A 9725-nucleotide genomic window follows, 5' to 3' on the forward strand; every position below is an offset into this window, starting at 1 on the left:
GCAAGTTATGTAGGACCATCACTGATTTTATATTTAGGATAGCATGGATCAGAAAGTTTAATTACTTTTGTCAAAAGCCCCAGTTTTAGTCTGGGTTTTCTAGAGTAGCAAAACCAATGAGGCTTATATAAATATATACATAGAGAAATTTACTACAAGGTAATGGCTGACACAATTGTGAGGAAATTGCTGATGCAGTTGTGGGGGCTGGCAAACCCCAAATCTGTGGTTCACATGACAGGCTGAAGGCCTCTGAAGTCTCAAGTAGTTGCAGGGGTTCACAAACTCAAAATCTGCAGATCAGGCAGCATGCTGAAGGCCTCTGATGGCTCACAGGCCTGTGGGGGTTGGTGAATCCCAAATGTGCACCCCAGAGATTTCTGCAGTCTTAGGCGCAAATAACTAGTAGTCAGTCAACGAGAAGATTGTAAGGTCAAGAAAGAAAATGAACTTTGTAAAGATATCCATTTATATGTTGGAGGAAGGTCACACCCCAAGGAAACTCCTCTTTCAACTGATTGGTTGTTCACATCAGATCAAAAAATGCAAGGTGATTACATAGTGTCTGCCAAACTACTGAGAATCTTAGCTTAGCCAAGTTCATATATAATATTAATCATCATACCCACAGTTACCAAACAGTAAAGGTCCAGCTTTGTGTAGTTCTATTTCCAAATTAAACATAAAAAAATGGATCCCCCAGTTCTCTGGAAGAGACACTTTGGGATGTTCTGACCAAATATTGGGGAGAAATCATATCATATGACAAAATGGTGGACAATCACACAATACTGGAAATCATGGCCTAGTCAAATTGATACACATGTTTTTGGAGAACATAATTCAGCCACCGACAGGATCATAACAAATATGGATAACATTGTGAAAAATGGGAATTCCAGAACAATTAATTGTGCTCATGCGCAATATGTACATAGACAAAAAGGCAGATGTTCAGACAGAACAAGGGAATACTGCATGATTTAAAGCCCAGAGAAGTGTGTGTCAGGGTTGTCTACTTTCACCACAATTTTTCAATTGGAATGCTGAGCAAACAATCTGAGAAGCTGGACTATATGTAGAAGAATGCCGCGTTAGAATTGGTGGCAGTCTCATTAACCAGGATATGCAGATGACACAGCCTTGCTTGCTGAATGGGAAGGGGACTTGAAGCACTTACTGGTGAGATCAAAGACTGTGGACTTCAGTATGATTACACCTCAATAAAAAGAAAAAAGAATCCTCACAGCTGTACCAATAAGCAAAGTCATGATAAATGCAGAAAATATTGGTATTGTTAAGGATTTTATTTTACTTGGACACTCATGGAAGCAGCAGTCAAGAAATCAAATGATACAGTGTATTGGGGAAATCTACTTCAAAAGACCTCTTTTTGGTATAAAAACTCCATAACTGAAAAGAAAAACATAACGACTCAGCCAACATAAATTCAACTACTATGAAAATGAGGAACACACAATTTACAAAGAAAAATGTCTCAGCACAAAAAAGTAAGTGGAAAAATGAAATTGTCAACAACACACAAAAAGGCATCAAAACGACAGCACTAAACACATACTTATCTATAATTACGCTGAATGTAAATGGACTAAATGCACCAATAAAGAGACAGAGAGTCTCAGACTGGGTAAAGAAACATCATCCGTCTATATGCTGCCTGCAAGAGACATGCCTTAGACTTAGACACACAAACAAACTAAAACTCAAAGGATGGAAAAAAATATACCAAGCAAACAACAAACAAAAAAGAGCAGGAGTAGCAATATTAATTTCTGACAAAATAGACTTTAAAGTTGAATCCACAGCAAGGATAAAGAAGGACACTACATAATGATTAAAGGGACAATAGACCAGGAAGATATAACCATATGAAATATTCATGCACTCAATGACAGGGCTGCAAGATACATAAAACAAACTTTAACAGAACTGAACAGTGAGATAGACACCTCCACAATTATAGTAGGAGATTTCAACACACCACTTTCGGAGAAAGACAGGAATTCCAGTAAGCTCAATAGAGACACGGAAGACCTAATTGCTACAATCAACCAAATTGACCTCATAGACTTATACAGAACACTCCACCCAACAGCTGCAAAATATACTTTTTTTTTCTAGCGCACATAGAACATTCTCTAGAATAGACAACATATCAGGACATAAAACAAACCTTTGCAGAATCAAAAACATCGAAATATTACAAAGCATCTTCTCAGACCACAAGGCCATAAAAGTAGAAATCAATAACAGAAAAATTAGGGAAAAGAAATCAAATACTTGGAAACTGAACAATACCCTGCTCAAAAAAGACTGGGTTATAGAAGACATTAAGGAGGGAATAAAGAAATTCATAGAATGCAACGAGAATGAAAACACTTCCTATCAAAACCCCTGGGACACAGCAAAAGCAGTGCTCAGAGGTCAATTTATATCAATAAATGCACACATACAAAAAGAAGAAAGAGCCAAAATCAGAGAACTGTCCCTACAACTTGAACAAATAGAAAGCGAGCAACAAAAGAATCCATCAGGCACCAGAAGAAAACAAATAATAAAAATTAGAGCTGAACTAAATGAATTAGAGAACAGAAAAACAATTGAAAGAATTAACAAAGCCAAAAGCTGGTTCTTTGAAAAAATTAACAAAATTGATAAACCATAGGCCAAACTGACTAAAGAAATAAAGGAAAGGAAACAAATAACCCAAATAAGAAACGAGAAGGGCCACATCACAACAGACCCAACTGAAATTAAAAGCATCATATCAGATTATTATGAAAAATTGTACTCTAACAAATTTGCAAACCTAGAAGAAATGGATGAATACCTGGAAAAACAATACCTAAACTAACAAAATCAGAAGTAGAATAACTAAATAGACCCATAACAAAAAAAGAGATTGAAAAGGTAATCAAAAAAACTCCCAAGAAAAAAAAAGCCCTTTGATCCATTTTGAACAGGTTTTTGTATGTGGTGTGAAGTATGGATCCTGTTTCATTTTTTTGCAGATGGACATCCAGTTTTGCCAGAATCATTTGTTAAAAAAAAAAAAAAAAAATGTTTTTTCACCATTTAATGGACTTCAAGACTTTGTCAAAGATCAGGTGACTGGAGGTGGATGGATTTACATTTGTGTTCTTGATCTGTTCCATTGGTCAATGTGTCTATCTTACCAGTAACAGGCTGTTTTAACTACCACAGCTTTGTAGTAGGTTCTAAGGTCAGGTAGTGGAAGGCCCCCTAGTTTGTTCTTCTTCAATAATTCTTTACTTATGGAAGGCCTCTTTCCTGTCCATATAAGTTAATCATTAGTTTCTCCATCTGTTTAAAAAATGCTATTGATATTTGGATTGCTATTGCATTGTACCTGTAGATTGCTTTGGGTAGAATTGACATTTTCACTACGTTGAGTCTTCCTATCCATGAGCATGGTATTTTTTTTTCCATTTATGTAGGTCTTGTTAGGATTCTTGCAGTAGTGTTTTGTAGTTTTGTCATGAAAATTTTCTAAACCCTTAGAAATATTGTTAATATAAAGCTTCTTCCCTGTGGATTTTCTCCACCTCTTATCCTTCTTCCGTATCTACATAGTTCCCCAAACATTTCAGTTGATCTGAAACTCATCACAGTCAAGGTGCAGTTTATTTTGCTGTTTCTTCTTTTTTTTTTTTTTTTTTCTGTGCAGAATATCACCTCTCCTTTCATCAAAAGGCTTCACTAATCTCGAAAGCAACTAGGCTATATAAGGGCAATGATATTGTGGCTTGACCTCACTATTGTATCTCCTTCACTTAGTATAGTTATAGTTACACAGTGCTAGTTGTCCCATTTAATTTTATATTAAAACAAGTAAAGAAATTATCAAGTTTATCATATATGATCTCATTTAGTGTATTGCAAGGTAGTTAAGGCAAGGCACACAGGTAAGTCCACAAGGCATTACTTTAGAACAGGATAATCTAGTCAATATAAGGTTAACCCAAATGTTAGAGTCCAAATATTTAAACTTCAAGCATGAGTAGGCTCAGGAGAAAGGCTTAACCAAGAGCTTGTCCTTGGCAGAGGTCTCTCATAGCTGAGGTCCATGGTTGGCAGTGGCAGGCATTGCTTCTGACAAAGATTCATTCTTTGTAAAGAGTCAGAATCTAGACAGAGATGTTCTGTCTCTGCCTTCTTTTGTTAAATGAGCAAAAGTCCAGGGTCTATATGTGATTTTCTTACCTGGGCTCCCCTGTTAAAAGCCATGTCATGTCATGTTTAACAAATGCTAGTATATTTTTTCTTCAAGGTCAGAGATTAGGTATATGTTGCATCTTCTCTTCAAGGTCAAAGATTAGGGAGAGTGTTTATGACTTACTCACATCTCAAAATCACTTACAGAGATATTGTTGCTGTTTTTAGGTGCCATTGAGTTGATTCCAACTCATAGCAACCCTACATACCACAGTCCTGCCCCATCCTTACAATCCTTGTTATGCTTGAGCCCATTGTTGCAGTGACTGTGTCAATACACCTTGTTGAGGGTCTTTCTCTTTTACACTGACCCTCTACTTTACCAAGCATGATATCCTTCTCCAGGGACTGACCCCTCCTGACAACATGTCCAAAGTATGTAAGACTCAGTCTCATCATCCATGTTTCTAAGGAGCATTCAGGTTGCACTTCTTCCAAGACAGATTTATTCATTCTTTTGGTGGTCCATGGTATATTCAATATTCTTCACCACCACCACAATTCACAGGTGTCAATTCTTCTTCAGTCTTCTTTATTCATTGCCAAGCTTTCACATGCATATAAGGCTATTGAAAATACCATGGCTTGGGCCAGGCGCACCTTAGTCTTCAAGGTGACATGTTTGCTTTTCAACACTTTTAAAAGGTCCTATGGGGTGGATTTGCTCAATGCAAGGCGTCTTTTGATTTTTTCACTGCTGCTTCCATGGGTGTTGATTGTGGATCCAAGTAAAACGAAATCCTTGACAACTTCGAACTTTTCTCCATTTATCATGATGTTGCTTATTGGTCCAGTTGTAAGGATTTCTGTTTTCTTTATGTTGATGTGTGATCCATACTGAAGGCCATGTTCTCTGATCTTCATTTGTAAGTGCTTCAAGTCCTCTTAACTTTCAGCAAGCAAGGTTGTGTCATCTGTATAACGCAGATTGTTAATGAGTCCTCCTCCAATCCTGATGTCTCATTCTTCTTCATAGAGTCTAACTTCTAGGATTATTTGCTTAGCATACAGAGATATAGTTATATGTTAAATGTTCTTTCATCACAGAATCCAGGTGCAAGGCCAACTTAGAAAAGTTGTTCACGACATACTTCTATTTCTCAGGCAATCTAAATCCATATTATGAGTGCCTTATACATACGTGGTTTGAAAGCATTGCAGAAGCATACATAAAAATAGTCAATAAATATTTTCTGAATAAATGATGCTCTTCTCCACACAGGCACTGAGATTGATGTCGGTCCTATTTGTTGAGGCTGCACGTTTTTAAACATGTGTCCTTGAAGGTCTCTGTGCCAGGGAGAGGGACTAGAGATTTACAGCACAGTTTTTAAATGCTTTAACCCCAGAGTTATCTTCTGCTTACAGCCTATTGACCAGAACTAGTATATGGCACAGTGTTACAGAAAAAGGACTATCAAGGAAAACTTGATGTATTAATTCCTTATTTCTGGTGTAACAAGTTAGCAGAAAATGACTTACAGCAACACTAGTATACTACAGTTCTAACCGTTCCAAAACCAAAACCAAACGCAGTGCCGTCGAGTCGATTCTGACTCATAGCGACCCTATAGGACAGAGTAGAACTGCCCCATAGGGTTACCAAGGAGCACCTGGCAGATTCGAACTGCCAACCCTTTGGCTAGCAGCTGTAGCACTTAACCACTACGCATTTGTCAGTAGCTGCTTTTCTACTGGTGGCTCTGGTGAGAATTCATTTCCTTCCATCCTTCACCTATATTTCTTTGTTGGAGGCCCCATATCACGTAGTCTTTTCACCCTCTGCTTCCTTTATTACCTTTCTTTTTCTCTATCTTTGATCTTTGGCCTTTGCCTCTGCCTTGTAAAGACTCTTGTGATTATATTGGGCCTACTCAAATAAACCAGGATAATCATTCCATCTCAAGATCTTTAAGTCTTTTTCACTTTGCAAAATCCTTTTTTCTGTGGAAGGTAGACTATTCGGAGATTTTCTGGATTAGAATGTGGACGGATTTGTGAGGGGGACACTGTTCCATCTACCACACTTGATATGGTTAAGGCATAATAATCTCAATTAGAGAGTATAAGCCATGTGGAAATTTAGATAAAAAAAAAAAATCATAGATAAATGGGCATCAAATTCAAAATCTTTGTGTCAGGAATATTCCAGGGCTCTGCAAAATGACCAGTGTTGATGGGCTAAGCAGTGTGGAAAGTGATAGGAAATGAGATTGAAAAGTAAAAGAGGAGTGAGTGGGAAGAGATCATGAAGGACCCTGTAGACCTAGGTGAGAATTGGGCCTTTATCCTGAATGAGTTGTGAAGTCATCGAAAAATACTGAGCAGATGAGTAGAATAATTTGAGAATAGGCTGTGGAGTTAAAGTGAAAAGCCGGAAGGAGCAAACCAAAGTTACTCAGAAACAGAGGAATATTGGAAGTGGTAATAGGAGCTGAGGGTGGCTAATTAGGTCCCAGATAAAACTGAAATAACCCTTTACTCCAGCTGACTTTTATTGTAATATATGTTTCTCTGTTAGGAGTATAGAACACTCTGGCAGCAAAGGAATTGTATATAGAAGAATTGAGACAGTTTGCCTATCCGCCTACCTAATAAAATAATGGGTCACACATCTTCCCAAACTTTTCATCTTAATAAGTATGCAGAGCAATTTACAACAGAATAAATTAATTTCTTTATGTATATTTATTTAGTCTAAAATTGTTAGTGAAGGAAGGTTAAGGCAATGCTGCCATAAAGAAGGTGGATGTGTATGTGTGTATGTCATTTTTACTCAAAAGAAAATTAATTAGAGACAATGGCTGGTGTTGCCTCTTCTTTGACTTGACATTTAACCAAAAAAGAAACTAATCTAGAGGGGTGTAAGCTAGCTACACTGAAAGAGCCTGAGTTCAAAACAACTAGATGGTGCCCGGCCACCACTGACCACACTGACGGGATCACAATAGAGGTTCCAGGACAGAGTGGTAGGAAAATACAGAACAAAATTTGAATTCACAAAAAGAGGCCAGACTTACTGACCTTACAGGGGCTAGAGGAACCTCTGAGACAATTGCCTCTGGATACTCTGCTAATTCTGGAACGAAGTCACTCCCAAAGCCCAGCTTTCAGCCCAAGATCAGATAGGCCTATAAAAGAAATAATAACATCCATGAGGAATGTGCTTCTTATTTTAGTCAAGTAGAGGAGACCAAACGGGCAACACATGCCCAAAAGTAAAGATGAGAAGGCAAGAAGGGTCAGGAAAACTGGATGAGTATATGCAGAGAAGCTGAGGTAGAAAGGGTAAGCGGAAGAGTGCTGACACAGTGCCGGGATTGCAACCAATGTCACAAAACAATTTGTGATAACTTTATGAATGAGAAACTAATTTGCCCTGTAAACTTTCACCTAAAGAACAATGAAATTAAAAAAAAAAAAAAAAGAGCCAAGTTCTAAGGCACAATTTGTAATAGTTGCAAATTACTGTGCTAAGCAATAAATGTATGGGGGGTAATCTGTCATCAAATTTTATAAATGAGCTTGGAAGGGTTAAAGAATATTTTCACTTCTAATATTAATCACAAAATGTAAATTGCTCAGCCAGGATTCAAAACAAATCATCTGACTCCAAATTCAGTCTTCTGACAACTACACTACCTTTCCTCCATGATCTGCAGTCTGCTTCTATTTCACTCAATGTATACATGTTTTCCAATATGCCATACCAAACAAAGATGATGCTGCTCATATGATAACTGTGAGTCTAGGTAAATCTCACAGAATAAAGACCATTATAATACTTGATATAAACACCTAGCACTATAAAGTAGACTGATATATTTCAGGAAGGACTCTCATAAACCAAATGAAAGCAAAACGTCCTTTTGAATTAAAACTCATTGAAACTTTTTACCCATAATTTTGTCAAAGCCATTTTGAAGATATTCTTTCCTTCTAGGCCCTTCAACCTCTTGGGGGTAACAAGCAAGCAGGCATCCTAATTTTTCTTCCCACTGCATAAAATAGCCAATTTATTTGGCCTAATTTTATTTTTATTTGTTTATTTTTTTCATAATTTTTATTGAGCTTTAAGTGAACTTTTACAAATCAAGTCAGTCTGTCACATACAAGCCTATATACACCTTACGCCATACTCCCACTTAATCTCCCCCTAATGAGTCAGCCCTTCCAGTCTCTCCTTTAGTGACAATTTTGCCAGTTTCTAACCCTCTCTACCCTCCCATCTCCCCTCCAGACAGGAGATGCCAATGCAGTCTCAAGTGTCCACCTGATACAAGTAGCTCACTCCTCATCAGCATCTCTCTCCGACCCATTGTCCAGTGCCTTCCATGTCTGATGAGTTGTCTACGGGAATGGTTCCTGTCCTGGGCCAACAGAAGGTTTGGGGACCATGACTGCCAGGATTCTTCTAGTCTCAGTCAAACCATTAAGTCTGGTCTTTTTATGAGAATTTGGGGTCAGCACCCCACTGTTCTCCTGCTCTCTTAGGGGTTCTCTGTTGTGTTCCCTGTCAGGGCAGTCATTGGTTGTGGCCGGGCACCATTTAGTTCTTCTGGTCTCAGGATGATGTAAGTCTCTGGTTCATGTGGCTCTTTCTGTCTCTTGGGCTCATAGTTATCGTGTGACCTTGGTGTTCTTCATTCTCCTTTGATCCAGGTGGGCTGAGACCAATTGATGCATCTTAGATGGCCGCTTATTAGCATTTAAGACCCCAGACGCCACACTTCAAAGTGGGATGCAGAATGTTTTCATAATAGAATTATTTTGCCAATTGACTTAGAAGTTCCCTTAAGCCATAGTCCCCAAACCCCCACCCTTGCTCTGCTGACCTTCAAAGCATTCAGTTTATCCAGGAAACTTCTTTGCTTTTGGTCCAGTCCAGTTGAGCTGACCTTCCCTGTATTGAGTATTGTCCTTCCCTTCACCTAAAGTAGTTCTTATCTACTAACTAATCAGTAAATAACCCTCTTCCACCCTCCCTCCCTCCCCACCTCATAACCACAAAAGTATGTGTTCTTCTCAGTTTATACTATTTCTCAAGATCTTATAATAGTGGTGTTATACAATATTTGTCCTTTTGCCTCTGACTAATTTCACTCAGCATAATGCCTTCCAGGTTCCTCCATGTTATGAAATGTGTTCCTCATTTTCATAGTAGTTGAATTTATGTTTGCTGAGTCATTATGTTTTTCTTGGTTTTTATTTTGAGTTATGGAATTGTTATACCTTTTTGTGGTTACCTTAATATTTACCCCTATTTTTCTAAGTAAAAACCTAACTTGTATCATCCTATATCACCTTGTTTTCCTCTCCATATGGCAGTTCTATGCCTCCTGTATTTAGTCCCTCTTTCTGATTATTGTGATCTTTTACATAATGACTTCAATGATTCCCTGTTTTGAGCATTTTTTTCTTTTTAAAATTAATCTCAATTTGTTTTTGTGATTTCCCTATTTGAGTTG

Source organism: Loxodonta africana, chromosome 15 (genome assembly GCF_030014295.1).
Source record: "Loxodonta africana isolate mLoxAfr1 chromosome 15, mLoxAfr1.hap2, whole genome shotgun sequence".
NCBI lineage: Eukaryota > Metazoa > Chordata > Mammalia > Proboscidea > Elephantidae > Loxodonta > Loxodonta africana.